Source organism: Oncorhynchus clarkii, chromosome 7 (genome assembly GCF_045791955.1).
Source record: "Oncorhynchus clarkii lewisi isolate Uvic-CL-2024 chromosome 7, UVic_Ocla_1.0, whole genome shotgun sequence".
NCBI classification, from domain to species: domain Eukaryota; kingdom Metazoa; phylum Chordata; class Actinopteri; order Salmoniformes; family Salmonidae; genus Oncorhynchus; species Oncorhynchus clarkii.
In genome coordinates this window covers 44236860-44260811 of record NC_092153.1, presented here as the reverse complement: position 1 = coordinate 44260811, position 23952 = coordinate 44236860, and the positions used below count along the sequence as shown (strand labels likewise).

The 23952-nt window shown below is 43.0% G+C and overlaps 1 non-coding gene and 1 pseudogene across 1 annotated transcript; both read right to left on the bottom strand.

The window, feature by feature from the left end:
* Nucleotides 1-8636: 8636 nt before the first annotated feature.
* Nucleotides 8637-19505, bottom strand: LOC139412598 (histone-lysine N-methyltransferase SETMAR pseudogene; annotated as a pseudogene).
* LOC139414513 (U7 small nuclear RNA) lies at nt 12759-12811 on the bottom strand. The gene has a single exon (XR_011634890.1). It is a non-coding gene; the product is annotated as a U7 small nuclear RNA (small nuclear RNA).
* Nucleotides 19506-23952: the final 4447 nt, after the last annotated feature.

Here is a 23952-nt window from a genome sequence, read left to right as displayed (position 1 = left end):
CAGGACGGTTATATAGTAGTCTGATAAGCCCAACATATTTTCGACCTACATTCCAGAAGTTCCGATCAAATGCTTTTATTGCGTCCAACGCAGCCATCACTACAGGCTCCTGTTTACCCTCCACGCAATACATCATATTTAATAATCTCGTAATATTGTCTGACAACGATCGGTTTCGTACCAAGCCTGTCTGATCTAGATTAACCAGGCCTGATAACACCCCGTCGAGTCTATGGGCTATGAGTTTAGCAATAATTGTATAGTCTGGATTAAGTAGGGATATGGGCCTATAGGTGCTGCATTGGGTGGGGTCTTTCCTTAGCTTAGGCATTATAGTAATGAGGGATAGCGCTAGAGTGTCTGGTAGCTTGCTTGTCACTATAGTATGGCTGGACATATTACAGAGTGGCTCAATTAACTTGGGAAGGAAAGCATTGTAAAATGCAATGGAAAATCCATCCAGCCCAGGTGCCTTCTCCCCCCCCCCACACAATGCTAAAAAGGGCCTCCTGAATTTCATCAGATGTAATTACCTCTTCCAGATTATCTCTGTCCTCATTAGTCAAGGACTTTAATGTTACTCTATCCAGAAACCCCTGCATCACTTCTGACAAACCTCCTTCAGACATGTAGGTTCTCGTAAATAATCTTGAACGTCAAGTTCACATCATCAGAGCTCAAGACTACAACAGTACTAGGCAATGTAATTGAATCTGTCTCTCTTTGCTTCCTTCCTTTTTATTTGCCAGCCAAGTAACTGCCGGCCTTATCCCATGTTCGTAATAGTTCTGTTTAAGTCTAGTTAGTGCATTTTATTGTTCACGGGTCATTAAGGTGTTGTATTCAAGCTGTTTCAAGTTGTCCGTTTTTGTTTTGTTAGGTCCTCAAATGTTGTGTAATGAGATATTTATTTATTTCATTTTCAAGAAATGTGCAACATTTTCTAAATACATGTTTGCACTTCATCATTATGGGGTATTGTGTGTAGATGAGTGAGAAAAATAATACATTTAATACATTTTGAATTCAGGCTGTAACAAAACTAAATGGAATAAGTCAAGGGGTATGAATACTTTCTGAAGACAATGTAAGTAATAATAAGGTCCCACAGTTGACAGTGCATGCCAGAGCAAAAACAAAGCCTTGAGATCGAAGGAATTCCGAGACAGGATTTTATTGAGGCACAGATCTGGGGAAGGGTACCAACACATTTCTGAAGCATTGAAGGTCCCTACGAACAGTGTCCTCCATCGTTTTTAAATGGAAGAAGTTTGGAACCACAAAGACTTCCTAGAGCTGACCGCCTGGCCAAACTGAGCAATCTGGGGAAAAGGGCCTTGGTCAGGGAGGTGACCAAGAAACCGATGGTCACTCTGACCGAGCTCTAGAGTTCTTCTGTGGAAATGGGAGAACCTACCAGAAGGACAACCATCTCTGCAGCACTCGACTAATTAGGCCTTTATGGTAGAGTGGCCAGACGGATGCCACTCCTCAGTAAAAAGCACATGACAGCCCGCTTGGAGTTTGCCAAAAGGCACCTAAAGTACTCTCAGACCATGAGAAACAAGATTCTCTGGTCTGATGAAACCAAGAACTCTTTGGCCTGAATGCCAAGCATCACATCTGGAGGAAACCTGGCACCATCCCTACGGTGAAGCATGGTGGCAGCATCATGCTGTGGGGATGTATTTCAGCGGCAGGGACTGGGAGACTAGTAAGGATTGAGGGAGAGATGAACAGAGAACAGTACAGAGAGATCCTTGATTAAAAACCTGCTCCAGAGTGCTCAGGACCTCAGACTGTGGGCGAAGCCTCACCGCTGCTCCCTCCCCTCAGGCTGACCACCATCGGAAAGCTCGGCATTGCGCATGGTGATCTTAGGCTTGTGTGAGGCTGCTTGGTCATGGAAACCCACTTCATGAAGCTCCCGACGAACAGTTTTTGTGCTAACGTTGCTTCCAGAGGCAGTTTGGAACTCGGTAGACAAATAATTTCTTACTCGTTACATGCTTCAGTACTCGGTGGTCCAGTTCTATGAGATTGTGTGGTGGCATCCTATGATGGTGCCATGTTGAAGGTCACTGAGCTTTCTATTAAAGCCTTTCTACTGACGATGTTTGTCTATGGAGATTGCATGGCTGTGTGCTCAAATTTATACTTAGTCAGCAACGGGTGTGGCTGAAATAGCCGAATCCACTAATTTGAAGTGGTGTCCACATACTTGTGTATTTATAGTGTATTACAAGTCTTATATCAGATTTTTGAAAATATAGTTTCGAAATGGTCTGAAAAGAACAATTGACAGGGCAATTCAAGCCTAGCAAATATGCAGTTATAATGTATTAAGCCTATAGCCCATTGCACAACCCTCCAGAACTGTTTTAATTGGTTTATGTGCCTAAGCTTATATTTTTTAAGCCATGTTTAAAAAACAAAATTGAGTGGTACTGTAGATGTCGATTTGCATTTTGACTCAGAAAGTGATCTTGACTCATAAAAGGTTGGTGACCACTGTTTAACAGTAAGCTACTGTATAGGAAAGCTGGGTCAAGTGTTCTGTTTTTCAAAATGTATCTCATTTCAAGGTAAGTAACCAGCTATATCTTTTCCATCTGTAGGATCAGATCCCAGTGAGACAGAGGAAGAACAGTCATGGCTGGTTGGTTTATTTATCTCAGAAGTACCCCACTCTACTCTAAGCCTTGCCGGCATGGGAGTACTGAGCACTCTCATAGCAACTTCCTCTCCTCCCTGTCCTCTCTTCATTTGCATCCCATCAACCAAGCCGGAAATGTAAAAATAAATGTCAGATTAGGTAGAATGCACCCATTGATAAAATCTGATGTTTCAAATGCTGTTGGCCAGTGTGTTGTAGGACAGCAGCCTGCGGACAGACAGGTTTCTGGGTTTTGAATTTAGTTCCATGCAGATGCGAGAGACAGAAACAGGACAGAAGTTGCTATGAAGAAGTTGGGAGAAAAAAAAATATATATAATTTATGTTAAGAAAATGTAGGATGAATACTTGAATACAATTTTTTTTTTATGCCCGGAAGATTCAACATATGGTTGCTTTTAAAATGTCTAATGTCATGTTCTCATGAAGATCACTGCCCTCTCCTCTCTTCAAAGTACATGCCTAGTGTTATTTTATTTAAGTTTTGTATTTATTTGGTTCAGTTTCATTTGGGTCCTGCTGTCAAAAGAACAGGAACTGGTGCTGTGCCCTACAGGGTAGAGTTCTTCCTCACTAAAAATAAAATACAATTATGCCATTATAATGGCCTTGCAATCCCCTATGGAAATGTGCTTATTAAACCAGCTACAGAGACATTCTAATTAGGCCTAGTGGTTGGTGCTATTACTTCTATTGCTGCTCTCAAAGTGTGAAAAATGATGTTTCCATCTTATGTATTTCTCCACACATTATTCTTTGCAGGAATTTAGAATTTAGCTGCATCTTTGGTCAAAGGAAGTACACAACCCATCACTTCAAGAAGGGGAGATCACATGCTTGATATCATGGGATATTCATTCTGCTCAGTGTTTTGTAGACCAAAATACTAACTCATCTCTTGATTTCAGCATAATAGAGATGTACCAGAACAAATTGTCTACCAGGTGGTGTTTGATTCAATTACGTTTAATGATCCACATTTCAAGAGTGTGAAGACTGTACCAAGGAGCACCTACCTTGAACAAGGAGAACGGCCAGAGAGCCATGCAGGGGTGATGATGAACTCACCTATTTAACCCACAGAACCCCTTTTAACCCAGTTTCAGTAATACCCTTTAACAGCAGGTAATCTCTTTGGATCCAGTCTGGTGACGAACCAGACAGAGCTACTGACATGCTTTCACTTCCATGTTTATACATACTATACACGTACGTGTCTGTCTTACTCTCCCGCTGTATATGTTTCCATGAATAAACAGTTGACACTTCTTTTAACAAAAAAGGGACAATTCAACTCAAATGAATGTGTGCAAAAATCAGACAGCGATGTTCCATTGAATCACCAGACATGTTGTACTATCAGAGATTGTCACTGACTGTAGCGGTGAGAAAGAACATTGGTAATAGGATTGTTACAGCTTAGATAGAAAACGCCAATGGGTCTGCAGGTTCAGGTGGGTAGTTTGGTTCAATGATACACAATATTGTCATGGATCCTCCCGGTACTGATGCTCATTCTGTTCACCAGTTTCCGGAGATCTACATCACCGGCCTTCTAGGTGTCACTGAACTGGGTCATCACCACCAACCCCCGACTGTCTTGTCTCATTATGCACACCTGGTTCCCATTCCCCCTGATTAGTATGTGTATATGTGTGCCCTCTGTTCCCCATTGTCCTTGTCGATCACTGTCCTACAGTACGTCCGTTGGTCTTGTGAGTACCTGTGCTCTGTTTTATTTGGTTTTTGGCGCTCTGTGTATTTTTGTGCACTTGTTATTACGGGTGTCCTCCCGAGCGTAGGAGAAGGAGGAATCTGGGCCTCTGCTCCTTTGGTGGAGAAAGGGGTCATTTTTCCCTGACCTGCCCTCTATCCACAAATAGGTGAGGAGGTGACAAGCCAGGGAATTCCCCTGCTACAATCCAGGCAGGATGCAAGATCTCCCCTCCGCTGCCGGGAATCTGTTAGACAGCGCACTGGACACTGCATTAAGCATCCATTTGGTTCCACTACAGTCACCCATTTCCGGTTAGAGCCCTGGATACAGGGCTCATACATCACATCACGGTTCCCGTTTCTCTGCTGATCCATGACACTCATTTAGAACAGATCACCTTTTTGATTATAGACACCCCCATGCACCCTGTTATTTTAGGTCTCCCCTGGTTGAGTTGGCTTAACCCTGTTATTTCCTGGTCTGGGGTTTTATCTTCCCCTCTAGTCACCAGCCTCCTCAAGCTTCTTTTGTGAAGAAGAAAGATGGGGGACTGTGCCGCTGCATTGATTATCGAACTCTGAATAAAGCCACCGTCAAGGTCAGCTATCCTTTAACCCTCATTCCAACCATCATCGAACAAATTGGACTTGAAACAAACTGGACTTGAGGGGCTCCTACAATCTGGTGCGCACTCGTGCAGGCGATGAATGGAAAATGGCCTTTTCCACGACCATGGGCAATTACTAGTATCTTATAATGCCTTTTGGCCTGTCTAATGCTCCTTCAGTCTTCCAGGCCTTTATTAACGAAGTGTTTCGGGACATGCTGGGACGGGGCGTAGTGGTTTATATAGATTACATTTTGGTCTATACTGCTGACCGTGCCCAGCATGTCTCGTTAGTCAGGTCTGTGCTGGGAAGACTGTTGGCGCATGATCTATATACTATGTTTTTCCATTGGCCCATGTCCTTTTCGGACTACTTTACATCCATAGAGGGAGTGGAGATGGAGGAGTAACGTGTCAGCTCAATCAGGTCATGATCCATCCCCAACTATGTGAAAGCAGTGCAGTGATTATTGTCTACAAAACAACTCCAAAGCCCTGAAAAAGCCATAACATTATTGGAACAATTTTCTGGAATTTAGATATGGCCCCAACAGATCTCTTTTATCTGTGTTGACTTTATCTTTTTTTGGGGGCCCCAAGTTCGGTGGCAATGACATCTGTTTCTTCATTAGAGAGGTGCTCCACTTCGGTAATGACAGGCTGCCAGACCATATTTCTGACTGACCATTCTGAAATTGACTCTATACACCCACTACTTGTTGTCTCTATCATGTCTCTATCATAGCATGAGTGGAACAGGCACTGTTAAGTTGTAGCCTAGAGCTGCAGGGCGATAGATTGTGTCAGTGGACACACACAAAAGAAAGTACCACCACACTGGCTTCAATGTTCTTCTGATTATACGTATGGACCTGACTATGGCCAGTCAAGTTATTATTTTTGATAATCTTTCTCATTTGAAGTATTAAAGTTTAAACTCATTTAAACTCTCAAAATGATTCATGATGAATTCGATCAATAAATATCCCGTATCTAACACTATATATGTATCTAGGACAAGAAAAAGTTCAAGGCTATGACACGCTCATTTTAGAAGACATTTTGAGCAAAACATTCGGCCGTAGACATTTTTCTTGAGGTCAAAAATAAATGGTACAGGTATTACTCAAGTTGTAGTCTTAGCATAGAAGGACAGCGTAACATACTGTAGTCTACAATCAATGTCTGTCCGTCTTAAGTGTTGCGACTGGTGTGGCTGTGACCAAGGCTGTGCTGTAGCAGCTGCCCACTGCAATCACCATGAGGAAGTTCACCTCATGTGGTTAAGTGCTGGTTGCTAGGTGACTGTTCTGGGAATGAGGCACTCAGTTCCAGCTCCAGTCCTGAACAGTGTGTGTGGAAGACTGCTTGTCCGGCACCATGCACACAACCCTGCTGTCCAATCGCCTACTGTACACACATCCTGTTTCCATAGGGACTTAAGGGGTCGCTTGCTTACTCACAAAATTACATAAATCAAGTATTACAAACAGGATTAGGTCTCTGCTTCGACATGTTCTGGAACGCTCGGACACAGAATTACTCAGGTGAAAGAAAAATGCTTCCTCGTGAAAAAATTGGCACAGACCAACCTGCACCCTACCTTGATGAAAGACAAATCTCAGTGGTCACAGGTGTTTGATATACTGTGCCACCTCTGATAGAAGTGGAATGGCAGAAGAAGCGTTCCCATGGTCAATCAGAACCAAACATAACAAACTAAACATATAGAGCAAAGGGAACCCTCATTATAGAGCTGAGAAAATGTAGGTTGATGCATAACATCCTTTATAGTTCATCTCTCTCTCTGACACTGATGGAGGCCTACCATCTCCCCAACATGCTAGAGAGGATGGGTGCGTTCTTTAAGCTTGCCTGGCTGGTGCCCCGGCTGGGCAGAGATTTCATTTTAGGACCAATAAGATAAGTCTAAAATGTGCCAATTCCGCCCACGCTTTAACCTGGGTGAAGTAAAATGAGTGCACCTAGTGGTTGAGCTGCGCTGCTCGACCCCCAGCCCCACAACGTGACTGGAGCGCTGGTCTCATTTCTGGACTGAACACGCCATGGTATCTGTACTAATTAACCCAGATGTGGATATTAATAAGCAGCTGGTATGAAAGCGGGTCTAGACTGGAAGTGGGGACATTTGAGAGGAGAGAGGCCTCATTTAAGAATGGTCACAGTAAAGTGGGACACAGTGGCCCCTCCCGTGGCAGGGGAATAAGACCCGTTACTATATTGAAATACCCTCCGGCCCTTCTTAATGTCTCACACCTCTGGAGATTTGGCTCCAATGAAAAGCTGAAGATACCTTCAAGGGGGGCACTGTGTTGAAAGAATACAGAAATACATAGAGAATTGTGAAGTTGAGGGATGAAGACTAGATGCCCATGACTTCTATGCTCTGTATCTTTGAAGGTTAAATGGATGTGGGGATCATCTCTATTGACACGGAAATACCTTTGCACACAACATTTAAAAGCCTATCTAGGAGCACACATGATTTGTATAATATAGGGTTTCACAAACTCGGTCCCCCCCCCTCCCCCCCAACACTACACAGCTGATTCAAATGACCAACTAATCATCAAGCTTTGATTATTTGAATCAGCTGTGTAGTGCTAGGGCAAGAACAATGAGTTTGGGAAACCCTAGTATAGTACATACCACTAAATAGCCATACCCGTCTTTTACTGTAGTCAATTTTAGACGGTTGGCATAAAGATCTGATAGATTCATCTGCGGTCGGGCGAGGGCTTACAGTCCAGGCAGGGCATGATGAGACTTGGGGACTGAAGTGTTTCGATAGCTAGGTCTGGTGGGACGTGCCCCACATAGCCCAAGTACTCTCTGACAGAGAGAGCTTTTAGTTGGTCTGCTCAACACAGATGGAGTTTATACTTTTTGACAGAAATGCTGTATCTCTATATCAGACCAGCGATGCCATCCAACAGAAAGGAGTTGGGGACAGTGAGACAGTTGGCAATCGTGAGAGAACAGTGGGGGGTCATCATAGAAGGGTCAATCCAGGATTTAGAAAAACAATGCGGTCACCGTGACACTTGTTCTGGTTAACAGCTGAGGGATGAACTGGAGAAATGTAACCACTCGCAAATTCATAGACAGAGCTATGGTTGCAAGGACTGACCATCGATGAGATTTTAACCATGTTTTGAAGCAGTGCATGTTTAGACTATAACATCCTTATATTTTGGGTTCTGATAGGGTATGACAGCCGAAGCTGTCGTACCCCATCCGTTATATTATTCAAGAATCAATGGTTACATGAGTCCAAAATGGAGCAATCCCGGATTGCCCCTTTAATCCAGATGGATGGCACACTGGTACGGACAGGATGACTACATCAGCAGACTGTGTAGGTGGAGCAACTGATGTGTCATAGAGAACCATCTTTATCTACAATGATGGACGATGCTGTTAGCAATCAACTGACACACTGGGTGCAGAATTTACATTTAATAAAATAACACGCGCATTAGAACTGGAGAGTTGGATTCGACCAAATTAAAAAGCAAGGGTTCTGTGCAAAATGTCTCTCCTTTCCAGTACAACACGATCACTTCAAGTTACAAAACATCAACCTACAGATATGAAACAAATAACCACCTTCCTCTATCTAATTGTTGAGAACTGGTATGTCCAGTGGCAGGAATTGGGCACAGTTCTGTGCACCACAACAGTATGGTTTCCTCTGGAGGGTATCTGTCCCATTGGCTTCTGTCCCAGGGTCACTCTGAACCAACCCATAGAGTGTGTATTGCTATAGCTCGCTGAATAGTCAAATGTGAGCTCTTGAGGGGTGATGTCCCTGACAGTGAACAGGGCCTGGACAGGCACCATGAACAGGTGGGGCTGGAAGGAGTGGTTCAGAAATCGCCCCACATTCCCAACCACAATAGGGTCCACAAAGGTCTCATTGACTGGGCCCTGTCCAGCATACTCCCGCACAGCAATTATGTAGTTGTTGTCCTCAGGCCCCTGTGCAAGCTTTCTACGCCTGGCCTCCTCAAAGCCGAGCACTTTCCCAGCGTACTCACACACAAAGGTCCCACAGGAAATGGGCTCCAGAGCTCGCACCCCCAAGCCCCTGTCCTCTGTGGGGTAGACACACAACCTGAACCCCAGGCCTCTCTGGACCACCCGGTTACCTGCAGACCTCACTACAGCCACACAAGGCGTTACACTCAAGCACAGGCCTGCAGTAACAATTGACTGTATCTCCTCTGGTCCTGGTGACAGCCTGTCGTATGTCTGTCCGTATGTCTGCAGGCAGGAGGAGCTCTCTCTCAGGCAGGAGTGGGTGTAGCAGGAGCATCCAGGAAGAATGACCTCACTGGGGTCTATGTGACGTCCTGGCCCCTGGACATTCTCTGGAGAATACTGAAACCAAAGAGACAGATGAAAAGGGGACTGATGTTTTATAAGATGCAAAGGTAACCAGTCAAGGTATTGGCGTTGGAGGATTTAACTTAGATGGTTACAGAGTAAAAGTTTTTTCAATCCCACATAGAAGTTTTGTAATCCTTAATAGCATCCAATCCAGCATAGCTCTGCTTCTTTTAGCAAGCAGTGGTGCAAATCTTCAAAGAGAAAGACGTGTAAGAAAATTGTATAGTGGGGCAGTTCACCAGCTTTAGAAGTGAGCCTATTTTGGATTCTCTATTTTGTCCAGAATGTCTAAATGATGTCTAGTGATGATACTGTGCTGCCACCAGCTGGCAGCAAATAGTTTAGACAGCCTGAATGAGGATCTTCAGGTAACTGCCAAAATAAAGGAAACATCAACATAGTGTCTTCCATGACCCTCCAGAACAGCTTCAATACGCCTTGGCATAGATTCTACAAGCGCCTGGAACTCTATTAGAGGGATGCGACACCATTATTCCACGAGACATTGCACAATTTGGTGTGTTGTTGATGGTGGTGGAAAACGGCGTCTTAGGTGCCGCTCCAGAATCTCCTGTAAGCGTTCAATTCGGTTGATATCTGGTGACTGAGACACACACATACACACGCCCCCTTTAAACCCATTATTACAGTAAACCACAAGTTATGGGGGGCTTCTACTAGGCTATTATATGGAATTGTTTTAAGAAGGTAATACCAAGGGTCATTATGCTATTGTATTTTGAAGTTTAAGACCTCTTGAAGTATCAAAAAATATATACTAAAATCATTTGATTAAACATTGCATTTGGGATTACTACTATTAGCCCATACAAACACATTGTTACGAAGTGTCTGTCCTATATCTGAGAGATGTAAGATAGATTTGGAATTGAAACATTTTCTTTTACACGTCCCTTATCTTTGTCACTAAACAGTCTCCATGCAGTCCATACATGGTACCGGGGGAACTCAGACGAGTCTTGTGAGGCTTGTGGGCGTCCTAGAGCCAAACAACCCGCCGTACATACTCTTGTGAGTCTCACCTTTTCACATATTAGTGTGTAGCCCAAACTGTTCGGACGCTACAGACAGGAGTTGGGTTCGAAGACGCCTGTAGGGGTCGTAGAGCAAAACGGGAACAGCATCGTGTTCGTGAGATTCTCGTCTTTCCGGTAGAGGGGTTTGAAAAACAGTTTCGGACGCTACAGACAATTTTGTGAGGCGTCCGATTTTAAGGGATGGTCTGACAAACACGGCTCTAGCTCTGGCACCATTCACCGCAGATGTGGAAGTGCGACATAGACGGAGGCGGAGGATTGAGAGGCGTACAATGCAAAAAAAACAGATACACTATATATACAAAGTATGTGGACAGCCCTTCAAATGATTGGATTAAGCTATTTCAGCCACACCCATTGCTGACAGGGGAATAAAATTGAGCACACCGCCATGCAATCTCCATAGACAAACATTGGCAGTAGAATGGTCTTACTGAAGAGCTCAGTGACTTTCAACGTCATGGGATGCCACCTTTCCAACAAGTCAGTTCGTCAAATTTCTGCCCTGCTAGAGCTGCTCCGGTCAACTGTAAATGCTGTTATTGTGAAGTGGAAATGTCTAGGAGCATCAATGGCTCAATCGAAAAGTGGTTGGCCACACAAGCTCACAGAACGGGACCGCCAAGTGCTGAAGCATGTAGAAAATGTCTGTCCTTTAAAAATGTCTGTCGAAACATACAGAAACCAACCAGCATGCATTCTGTTCTACAATGTTGCCCCCACATTTGGATCACATGTAGGCCCATGTAATTAGATTGCAAGAATGTAAGGATGAAGATGTATTTAAGCTCTAAATAGTAATTCACCCAAAACAGTAAACATGCAGATATAATAACCAATGATTGGTGGCGACATCAACAATTTAGGAGTCTGTAGCGCCTTTTGCTTAGAAAAAAACAGAAAAAAGTTGTCTCCCACAATGCTTTGGTTCCGACTTCAAGTTACAGTTGGTGAGGAGCAACTGTCCAGTCGACTGCTGTCGAAAGTTCATGACCTTTGATCACATGGTTGTTGTAAAGGCCATACAGTTGACATGTAGTCACAAGTCAGACAATCTTTACCCATAAAGCAACACACTTTGAAAGGCGGTGTCCAACGATGGTCAACGTCTTGACAAAAGTGATCTACTTGAATCTACTTCAATATAGAAAGGGCACTGCACCAGTCCAAGGAGAGACTTAGGGAAAGTCTATGATTAATGTTTTACATTGTCGCCACCTGGCGGCCTTCTAGCACAAGGACACTGTCGCACTGCTGCAATTTTTGCAGTAAGTGGCGCTATGAGACTTAACAAAGAGACCCACTTACAGCCAGAACATCATGTAATGAATCACTGACTCATTAAAGAAAAGTGTGTGTGTGTATGAGACATTAGAATTCAGAGGTAATATAGACCAAATAAAAAACATGGCCATATGAGGAAACAGTGTCCTGTGGTTCCCACATCATAAGAGCACAAACACGCATTGTTGGAAGTGGAACCCAGCTGGAGAGTGAGGGAGACAGCAGCCTGTGAGTAAGGAGTGAGGATCCTCTCTTCCACTCCAACAGGGGGACGCCTGGCACAATGTAGCTTTGGAAGCCACCCCTGTTACCTTGGAGATAACGATACACCAAATGGACAACAATGGAAGGCTCCTGCCAGTGACATAATCCATCCTGTAATGATGGGGCTTTGGAAGCACCGTGCTCCATCTGTTCCTTAGACCCATGGGGAGGGGAGAGGAAATGGAGAAGGAAATCATACCACAGTATACAAAAAAATACTATAGTATACTGTAGTGTTTTTGCAGACTAAAGAGTAGAATTTATTGTAGTATATTGGAGTATACTGTAGTATTTACTGTTAACAGTAGTATAAATACTGAAGTAAAAGAAAACTGTGCTATATAGTATATTATCAACTGGGTGGTTAGAGTCCTGAATTCTGATTGGCTGACAGCCGTGGTATATCAGACCGTATACCACGGGTATGACAATATTTGTACTGTTCTAATTACGTTGGTAACCAGTTTATAGTAGCAACAAGGCCTCTTGGGGGTTTCTGGTATACGACCAATATACCATGGCTAAGGGCTGTATCCAGGCACAACGCTTTGCGTCGTGCATATGAACAGCCATACTTAGTATATTGTCCATATACCACACCCCTCGTGCCATATTGCTTAAGTAATCAATGTCGTTTTTGCGAATTGTATTATACTGTAGTATTTACTGTAGTGTTTTTGTAGACATGACTGTAGTATTTATTATAGTTTTTCTGTTTAATTATCTTTGACATGGAAGTGGAGGCTTTCTCCATGAGGAAACCTACTGGAGAAATACTTAAAGAGTACATTTTCCATAACCTGTAGGTAGGTAGGTAGGTAGGTAGGTAGGTAGGTAGGTAGGTAGGTAGGTAGGTAGGTAGGTAGATAGTTATAGCTTCTGCTCTTTTCTATAAATTGTATGTAACACAATATGATCTATACTTGGCTTGTAGGTTTTTCACTTATGGGCGACACAAATTGGGACATGGGAAGAGGAATGGGCAGGGCATATGCAAATTAAACACTGTAGTATTTACTATAGTTAAATAAAGTAGTGCTTTTGCGGACTGCAGAGTTTTTGCGGACATTACTGAGGTATTTAATATATTAAAAAATATTTTTCTCAAGTGGCGCAAGGAAGCAGATGGGGAGAGGTCACATTGCTGGCTGGCATTTCAGCTGCACACACAACTGACCCTGTGTCATCTTCCTCTGAGAATACTCCCCCTATCCTAATTCCTTTACAATGTCCTTGTGCAAAAACACATTTTGTTATTTTGAATTCTACTGGATTCTACTGTAAGCAGAAGTATTGCAGTTATGGCATTAACGAGGACACTGGATGCTCACCAACAAAATGACCTTTTTAGGGAAACTAACTTTAGATATGGGTAGAGCTCTGGGTAGAGTATTGATGGCTGTCATGCAACGATGATTAATTAATCGATGAGCCCAAGTCTGTCCAGTCAGCAATATGTAAATATATTACACAATGAAATCTCCCATCAGCACTTTGTCATTTTACTGCTTGCTCCTGCCTCCCTGTCTGCTGAAAATAAGCAAATGGTACAGGATCAAATAGTGTTTAGCAAGACTGTATTATATTCAACCCACACACAGCTTGAAGTGTATCTCTCTGGATTCCCCCAGTGCTGTAAACTGAAACAAAGTCTGGACAAATATATTACATTTACCGTTGAAAGTTTGCTATCCCATACAATAGAGGAAGAAAAATATGCGTAAGAGGGAATGTGTTTTTGATTGGATTTCTCAGTTGGAAATCGGTTCTAAAAATGTACCAGAAGTACCAGCTTGGTTTTCTCAATGAGGGTCTCTACATGATTAATATGACTTGACAATGTGAGGCTCTCATGAAGCACATCCCTTACCTCCCGTTCTCTTAATGACAGAGCTTGTTGGGGGATCTTTAATTAACTCCTTTGTCTTTTGGATTTAATGAGAAGACAACAACACAGAAGACCTGGGCTTTGAGGGCATAATACAATTGGTTGGACAGCCAATGATCCAAAAGCATGATAGACCACGTCCTTTGGGGAAATGATCAACAACACCCCAGTGCTCTCTCTGCTCCTGTGTTTATTGGCTTCTCTTCAAATTGCCAGTGATGCTGCTCTCAGCTAGTAAGGAAAGTTGCTCGGTGGCATGCTGCTCACTGTTTAATTTGACTTTGGAGAACAAAGGACATTTCAAAGGCTCCCCCTTCTCCCTTCTTTAGCCTGAGAGGGCTTGATTACTAGGACTCTCCCTGTGCCAACTCCCCAGGCCTCTCAAAGGGGCCTGCCATCATGGTTCTCACAGTTCATCAAAGGCCACAGTCCTACTGCCAATGAAACAAAGAGGGGCACAACTTGTGGAGGAAAAAAAAACATTAGGGAGGTTGCCAAACAAGCAAAACCGGGAAAGTAAAAGTAAAAATAGAAGAACAAAAAAAAGGGGGAAAAAAGTAATAATAAGTACCCACATTAAAAAGTACTATAGTATACTATGGTATAAATACTGTAGTATTACTATATTTACAGTGCCTTTGGAAAGTACACATTTTGGTAGGTTACAGCTTCCTTCTGAAATTGATGAAATTGTTTTTTCTCCTCATCAATCTCCCCACAATAACCCATAATGACAAAACAAAAACAGGTTTTTAGAATTCATGAATGAAAAATTAAAAGCTAATATATCACATTTACATGTGCAATCAGACCATTTACTCTGTACTTTGTTGAAGCACCTTTGGCAGCAATTACAGCCTCGAGTCTTCATGGGTATGACAAGTTTGGCACACCTGGGTTTGGGGAGTTTCTCCCATTCTTCTATGCAGAGCCTCTCAAGTTCTGTCAGATTGGATGGGGAGCGTTGCTGCATGGCTATTTTCAGGTCTCTCCAGAGATGTTAGATTGGGTTCAAGTCCGGGCTCTGGCTGGGCCACTCGGAAGCAAACAAAACGAAAAAGGTATAAACATGGCTGAATTTGTCCAAGAGAAACTCTCATTTGCAAGTTTTGGACTAATGATTACTCCCTAGATCAGCTAGATGCAGGAAAGAGTGTGCAAGGCGGTAATTAATGTGTTGCTGTCTGTGTTACATCTGCTCCTGCCACGCCCTCTACTGCTCATCCTGTGTCTCCTTGACCTGCCGCCGCTCCCCCAGTTCTCACTCCCTCTCCCTCTGTGTGTGTGTGTGTGTGTGTGTGTGGGTGGAGACAGGTGTGCTGGAGTCAGAGCAGATCTCCACCAGCTGCAATCTGTTCCATAATCAAGACCTCTACAAATACTCAGTCCTGCCACATCCACACTGCCAGATCGTAATCTCTGCTCAGTCAGTCTAAGTTTCTAGCCGTTTGTTACTATTTAGATCCTGTTATTCTGCCGTGCCTGTTTTCCTTGCCTGATGGTTTTCCTCCCCGCAGAAAGTTCTGCCCTTTCTGACTCTGGTTCCTGTCTCCAGTTCCACGTCTCCTCATCCTGCTACTCTGCCCTAGATTCCCCACTCTGCTGCTCCCTTGGATTCCCCTCCGGACCTGCTCACCCTGTCCCAACCCCTCACGCTCCAGCCTCAACCGCCTCACCTGGTTTCCTGCAACCCGCCCGAGCTTCTCCTGGCCTACACTCCATCTTCCCCGTGTTACCAAAAATACCTTGGTTACTTCATCCCAGTCTCCTTGTCTGAGTCTAGTCTTGGGTTTCCCTGTTCCACTCCGCGTAACAGCCTGTCACCTTGATTACTCATAATTCTCTGACCTGTGCACCAACGTTGTAAACGGTCATTCATAGGCTAGGCCGTAGTAACCTCAGGATGGGAACAAGGAAAATGTGAGTATCGTATAGTAGCCTAAACCTATCGAAGTTATATTGAGCTGGGTGAATGTAATATGAATGACAGTCGTCCAATATTGTAATAGAAATAAGACCACGCTCATAAAAAAGTATTATCCTCCCTCATCTTAAACGTCACCGACCACCACTGATCAAAATGTTTCTGAAGCCTGTCGGCCAAGACCCTCTTGAAGAACTCACCTAGTCTGCAGAGAAGGCTAGTTGGCTGGTTGATGGGGTTCTTTGTTGGGTGTGGGGATCATGGTAACCAAGGCTGATTTCCAGGTTTTGGGGAAATGACCTGTGAGAAGGCAGAGGGTGAGCAAGTCAGAGATTTGACTAAGGAAAGAAAGAGGCGATTTTTAAATTTGTTTTATTTATACAGTGCCTTGCGAAAGTATTCGGCCCCCTTGAACTTTGCGACCTTTTGCCACATTTCAGGCTTCAAACATAAAGATATAAAACTGTATTTTTTGTGAAGAATCAACAACAAGTGGGACACAATCATGAAGTGGAACGACATTTATTGGATATTTCAAACTTTTTTAACAAATCAAAAACTGAAAAATTGGGCGTGCAAAATTATTCAGCCCCTTTACTTTCAGTGCAGCAAACTCTCTCCAGAAGTTCAGTGAGGATCTCTGAATGATCCAATGTTGACCTAAATGACTAATGATGATAAATACAATCCACCTGTGTGTAATCATGTCTCCGTATAAATGCACCCCGGACTCGGGGTGCAAATGCATCGTCCGAAACATGAACCGCCAAACCATGCTTCTTAAACACCTGCACGCTTAACCCGGAAGCCAGCGGACGAAACACCGTTCACCGCAAAGTTCAAGGGGGCCGAATACTTTCGCAAGGCACTGTATGTATTTTTCCCCCTTTTTCTCCCCAATTTCAATCTTGTGTCATCACTGCAACTCCTCAACGGACTCGGGGTGCAAATGCATCGTCCGAAACATGAACCGCCAAACCATGCTTCTTAAACACCTGCACGCTTAACCCAGAAGCCAGCGGACGAAACACCGTTCACCGAGGTCAGCCTGCAGGTACCCGGCCCGCCACAAGGAGCCGCTAGAGCACGATGACCCAAGTAAAGCCGGTCAACAATTACCTTCCACTCTAGGTCGAACAGGGGGCCTGGAGGACAGGAATGGACTTGCTGTAGGTGGTCTTTAAATACTATATGTTAGCCCTTTTACTGTCCTCTTTGACAATCTTCCCATTGTGTTTCAGCACTGTTACTTTTGAGCTGTTTCCCCTGCCATTTAACATGTCAACTTTTTGCCAGAAGGTTTTGGGGTTTGGATCTGTGTTTAGTTAAAAAAAAAAAAAATCTATCCTAGTAGGTGTCTCTTTCTTTAGCCTGTAATGTTCTTATTTGGGTTTGTAGCTGGTTTACTTTTCTTTTTGTTTCCTCAGATCTGTACTTCATGTAAGCTCTACGTGCCTTCCGTTTCAACTGGATGAGGTGAGGGGGAAGAGGTTTGGGATGTTTGGAATGGCTTTGGTGTTTGACAGAAGATTCTCTGGCAGAAAAGAGAATCTGGCACAGCTCCACCGTTTAGGGTCACGGGGGGGGGGGGGGTAGGTCAGAGTTCTTGGTGGATACTATGTCTCTATATTTTTGCCAGTTTGCTGTGTTGTAATCATATTTTTAGTTTTTCCTGCAGGTTAGGTATGGAGGGAGAGCGAAGTGAGTATTAGTAAGTGGTCCCTTCCTACATCTCCACATGCCGAGAACATGGCTACCTTGGCAGCAGGCTCGTGGGTGCAGAAACAGAGGTCCAGTGTTGTGTTAGTGATTTTATATGATGTTGAGTAGGAAGGTGGGCTGGTCATTGCTTAATAAGACAAGATCATTTGGATTCAGGATGGAGTGGAGTGTTTTACCCGCCGGGTTGATAGATTTGCTGTTGAAAGACAGGTGTTTGGAATTGAAATCTCACATAATTATGAGTTTGTCTTGCTGGAGCAGGTGGTGGAAGAGATGAGGAGGGGATGATTCCAGAAGGGCAGTAGTTGGAGGCCAGAGTCAGGCTTGTTATGTTGGTCAACCTGACTCTGGTTGTGATTCATTAGTTTAGCTTGAATTGATCTGGAGTTAATATGATGGATGTTTCGATGAAGGAGAGTAAACTCTTAATCAGGAGAGCCACTCCTCCCCTGTGACTCTGGGTCCTGTCCCTCCTTAGGATATGATATCGTTGTGAAGAGAAGTCCACTTTGGTTGATAAAAACATTTAATTCATAGAAGCAGCATGGAACTCTTTCTCAATTTATAAGCTGTTGAATGTTCTCTGTTGGCCCAGAGTCCCCTGATATTAATATGTAAAACATTTTTTTAAATTATCAATTAGGAACGGTTAAATTAATTAAAAAAAATATGTGCTGAGGCAGTAAAGTGCAAATTATTGAGGTGCTCCTCCGGACTCTTCAAGATTGAGCTGTACAGGGAGTTATCCTTGCATAGGCCAAGGAGTTCAATTTGGAGGTCAATGCATTTGGTCAGTGCCCTCTAGACAGGTCGGGCCTGGTTTTGGGGCTGGGACGGAGGCTGGACTGAGAGGCTAATTGGGGCCTACCAAGGCCAGGTAGGTAGGGCACTGCTTGGAGGGCAGCAGTTGGTACATTTGGCATCATGCTTTTCTATGGTGCACATTTTGTGTGAGTGTTCTACTCCACATCTCACACACTTGGTGGGGTTAGTGCAATTCTGTGCAGTGTGTTTGAAAAGCTGTCAGTTAAAATATTGTGTAACATGGACAGCGACGTGGGGTTTTTCTACCATGTAATGAAAGAAACCCATGAAGAACCCTTTTTTTAAGTAGCAGGTGAGTGGAGTCTTCAGGCCAGGTTAGATGGTCCCTGTCAAAGGTGGTAGGTTGTTCGGTCCTCCTGCTGATGATCCTGTTGATATTTGTGTGGCAACTTCTTGATTTTGTTGTTCTTTGATTTTCTCTGAGGTGATGGAGGTTGATAGGCCTTTGATTGTTATTTGACTCTGTGGTCTGTCGCTGGCATCCTGCCTTCCATGGCAATTTGCCATTGTTTTTGGAGAATGGGGCTCCTTTAAAAGCATCTGTTTGCCATGGAGCCAGGAGCTGGGATATGGGTGATAGGAATGGGTGGGGTATATGTAAATTAAATGCTGTAGTATTACTATAGTTTTAAAAAACGGTAGTGTTATTGCGGACATTACTATAGTGTTCTACAGTATAATACAAAATGTTATAGTAAGTATTACACATAATTGAGGCTAGTATAGATTTGTAGTATACTACAGTATGCTACAAAATTGTATAGTAGGAACTACACTATCGAGGGGGATACTACAGTGTGTAGTATAATATTCTACAGTATAATACGAAATCCTATTGTAAGTATGATCAAGGGATACTACAGAGTATAGTATAGTATTCTACAGTAAGTACTATTTTATAGTAACCTGTGCTCTTTTTTCATGTGGGTAAACACATTACAGATGTAGACATACCGTAGACGTACTGTAGCATGACACATTGACAAACGTTCCCTCCCTCTCCACAGAAGTGACATGAAGGGTAGTGTGTATGGGTGTATGTAGAAAGGCTGAATATTGCATTTCCTCGCCCTCTGAGACTCATAAGAATACTTCCTCTGCTGCTTGGCAACAGTGACGGGCAGCATGATTTACTCACATGACAAAAATTCACAAAAAACGTAGGAAGAGTCAGGGATGGTACTAATGTGGATGCTACCATGATGACGGATAATCATGAATAAACCGTGACTAAGGATAAGGTAAGACCCAGATGCCGACCGTGTCAAAGTAACAATGTTTATTACAGCAACAGAGGCAAAGGTACAGGACGGCAGGCAGACTCAGGGTCAGGGTCAGGGTCAGGGTCAGGCAATGGTCAAAAACCAGGAGGGCGAGGAAAAAGAGAGGCTGGGAAAAGACAGGAGCTGACAAGACAAATGCTGGTCAACTTGACAAACAAGACGAACTGGCAACAGACAAACAGAAAACACAGGTAAATACAGGGGATAATGGGGACGATGGGCGACTCCTGGAGGGGGATGGAGACAAGCACAAAGACAGGTGAAACAGATCAGGGCGTGACAATAATGATGAGTGAGAAAGTTACAGATGCACGAAGATCATACCCCAAAGACATGCTAATCTCTCACCATTACCAATAATATGGGAGGATAGCATTTTCGGGAGGGTATGATATTTAATGCCTCTGTAACTTTCTCACTCATTATTTACGATTCATTCATTATTATTTGTAATCGTGGTAGCCTCCACATGAATGTAGAAAAGTTACAAAGCATATTATATCATTATTAACAATAAAAGGGACTCCAAAATGACACAATACATTATTTACCCTTCATTACTATTGGGCATAACATAATCCGAAACACAACCCAAACAAACTGCAAATGCATCCAACACGGGTGTAGAGTCACAAGCTTGCGTGCTAGACATATGGGATTTCATTCTAAGACGTTTGACTACTTTAATGCACTATAAGTGAATTTACCCAAATGCTTATGACACATACAGTAAAGTGCCTTCATTTCTAAACAGTTAAACAGATACCGTATGTATGAAAATATTCTTAATTAAAAGGTGGCATTCTGTACTGTCGCCTTATATGAAACATTTATTCTGAAATCCAAAATGCTCAAGTATAGAGCAAAATTAAAAGTTTTATCTTCACAGTAAAAATAAACTCTTAAAATAGTTGATGATGAACATCACAGCAGCAACAAAACAGCACACTAGATTTTCATACAGTAGTAGAGGACAGGACACTGAGGAGTCTTTCACGTTAACACAGGGGGAACCAAGAGAAGCATAGTGTATGCCCTGTGTTGCAAGTCTGAACAAGCCCCTGGTGAGAGACTCACAGAGTTTCATGGTGATCTTTCTCCACAGCACTGCACAGGCCATCAGTGACTTCTCAACTATTACTCAGCTCCCTTTTCCTTGCTTCTCTCTTCTCTTCTTTTCTGACTCTGCAGGTTACTACTGCCTGCTTGCCGAGGGGGGGAGGAGAGAAGAGGGCCATTCCACAGATGTATGTCTCTCACAGAGACAGATGAAAAGGTGGAGGTGATAATGGAGCAAATTCTGCAGATTTAAAAAGCATTTCACCCGTAATGTGAAGTAATAGAGAGGGCAGGACCTTAGCCTCATGGTACTGTGGTTGAGTGCCAGACTAGAAGGATGATGATACGTCTGGGTGCGTCTGCAGAAAATAGAAACACAGCCATTTGCCAGTACAGCTTAGACAATAACAAAGACAAGCAATCAATAGAACATACAAATATAAGATAGAAATTCAGTCCATAAGGCTAACATGGGGATAAATAATGAACATGACATTAATGCTAAAATACAGCTAGATTTTTTTGTATCATATCAAACTAAATAAGTATGGTTATTTTCCCATTCCATGGCCTTGAGTCACTAGTGACTGGTATGTCCAGCCAAGCTCAAGCAGGTTTCACCCATTAACCTAAATCTTTACTCCCTTAAACTGCCTGAATCCAATGTAATTCCCTTTGTCTACTTCCACTTACCTTGTCATGGTTCAAATTCGATGTTACAGATGGGATACAGTAATCTCTCTGCACTGTCTTACCAGAGGCTTGCTAAGTTCTGGAGACAAAATAGTCTATTTCCTCATTTGGAAGTGTTTGACCTTAACATTGTTTTAAAGACATATTGACTATGCTCAGTAACTTCAAGGTGGGATGTCAATGGAGTCAATCCTCTGTTTAAAGTCTTGTATAGCATCATTCTCAACTGAACATGATGTTAAATACACCACCATTCAAAAGTTTAGGGTCATTTAGAAATGTCCTTGCTTTTTAAAGAAAAGCACTTTTTTCCCCCATTAAAATAACATCAAATTGATCAGAAATACAGTGTAGACATTGTTAAAGTTGTAAATGACTATTGTAGCTGGATACGGCAGATTTGTTTTATGGAATATCTACATAGCCGTACATAGGCCCATTACCAGCAACCATCATTCCTGTGTTCCAATGGCACATTGTGTTAGCTAATCCAAGTTTATCATTTTAAAAGGCTAATTGATCATTAGAAAACCTTTTTGCAATTATGTTAGTACAGCTGAAAACTGTTGTGCTGATTAAAGAAGCGATACAACTGGCCTTCTTTAGACTAGATGAGTATCTGGAGCATCAGCATTTGTGGGTTCGATTACAGGCTCAAAATGGCCAGAAACAAATAACTTTCTTCTGAAACTCGTCAGTCTATTCTTGTTCTGAGAAATGAAGGCTATTCCATGCGAGAAATGACCCAAAGCACAGCTCCAAACTATGCAATAACTAATTAGGGAAGAAGCTGTCAGCTGGTATTCTGTCTATAATGGAGTGGCCAGCACAGTCACCGGATCTCAACCCTATTGAGCTGTTGTGGGAGCAGCTTGACCGTATGGTATGTAAGAAGTGCCCATCAACCCAATCCAACTTGTGGGAGGTGCTTCAGGAAGCATGGGGTGAAATCTCTTCAGATTACCTCAACAAATTGACAACTAGAATGCCAAAGGTCAGCAAGGCGGTAATTGCTGCAAATGGTGGATTTTTTGACGAAAGCAAAGTTTGAAGGACACAATTATTATTTCAATTAAAAATCATTATTTATAACCTATTCAATGTCTTGACAATATTTCCTATTCATTTTGCAACTTTATTTCCGATTCATCATGTATGTTTTCATGGAAAACAAGGACATTTCAAAGTGACCCCAAACTTTTGAACGGTAGTGTCCTATAGCAACTGTTTCCCTCTCTTCAGTCGTATTTCTTTTTACAGTAAAACTGACATCTCTAAATCACTGGCGCTTGAAAAGATAACTATGAGTTGTTATTATGATGTTTTGATGTTCTCCAGACACATTTTATAGCCAGATCGATGCACAGACAAATTAAGTCATAAAACGTGGAGGTGACAAATGGTGATATTTGTTATTTCTCGGGAATAGACCCGTGGTGATGTCAAGGAAAGCGTGCCATCCCACCAGTGGTTCTCTTCACCTCAATCACCTGGTAAAACACAGACCCCAAATTTAACTGTCTACAGACCCTTCAGAAACTTCTGTAACCACTTTTCCATCCGCAGCTTTTATGAGTGTAAAGTAATACCATATATAAAAAAATCACAACAGCTGTGATGGAAACAGGAAGTTTCGTTAAAATGTTATAAATGCAGACAGATCATTTGAGGGGGAAAAAACAGACTAAGCCTGTAACGTAGCAACATTTTGAAAAAGTCAACAGGTCTGAATACTTTCTGAATGCACTGTTTAAGATAATTTTTTATTTTATTTTTTACCTGTATTTAACCCTTTATTTTGGTATTAAACAGTCTAAACCATGTCTAAGCCGGGGGAGGAGGGGAGTTATACTAAGCTATATGGAATTGTTTTAATGCTGGCCCGTGTTGACTCCAATGCTTCCCACAGTTGTGTCAAGTTGGCTGGATGTCCTTTGGGTGGTGGACCATTTCTGATAAACATAGGAAACTGTTATGCATGAAAAATCCAGCAGCTTTGCAGTTCTTGACAATTGTCTCAAGGCTTAAAAGTCCTACTTATCCTGTCTCCTCCCCTTCATCTACAGTAATTGAAGTGGATTTAACAAGTGACATCAATAAGGGATCATAGCTTCCACCTGGATCACAGCTTCCACCACCAAAACCGACATGTACGTGTTCGTGAGCGATAAAAAATGGAAAACCCTATATCGTGTTTGTGAAAGACTCATCTTTCCATAGAGTGGTCATATACGTTTGTAGGCCAAACCATTCGGAAACTGTCACGAGTCCGACCGAGGGTGGCTTCCTTTCCTGGTCGGGTGGGTGGCGCTCGGCGGTCGTCGTCACCGGCCTATTAGCTGCCACTGATTGTCTTTCCTCCCCCTCCATGTATGTTTATTGGTAGCACCTGTTTGTGAATGATTAGTTGGGCATTAGTTGTACATTTTTCGTCCCCCGTGTTTGGGGCCGTTATGGTGATGGGGTGGTGATGGAGGGCGACCGCATTAGGGCCGTGTGTAATTGGCCGACTCCGACCACGGTAAAGGAGGTGCAGCGT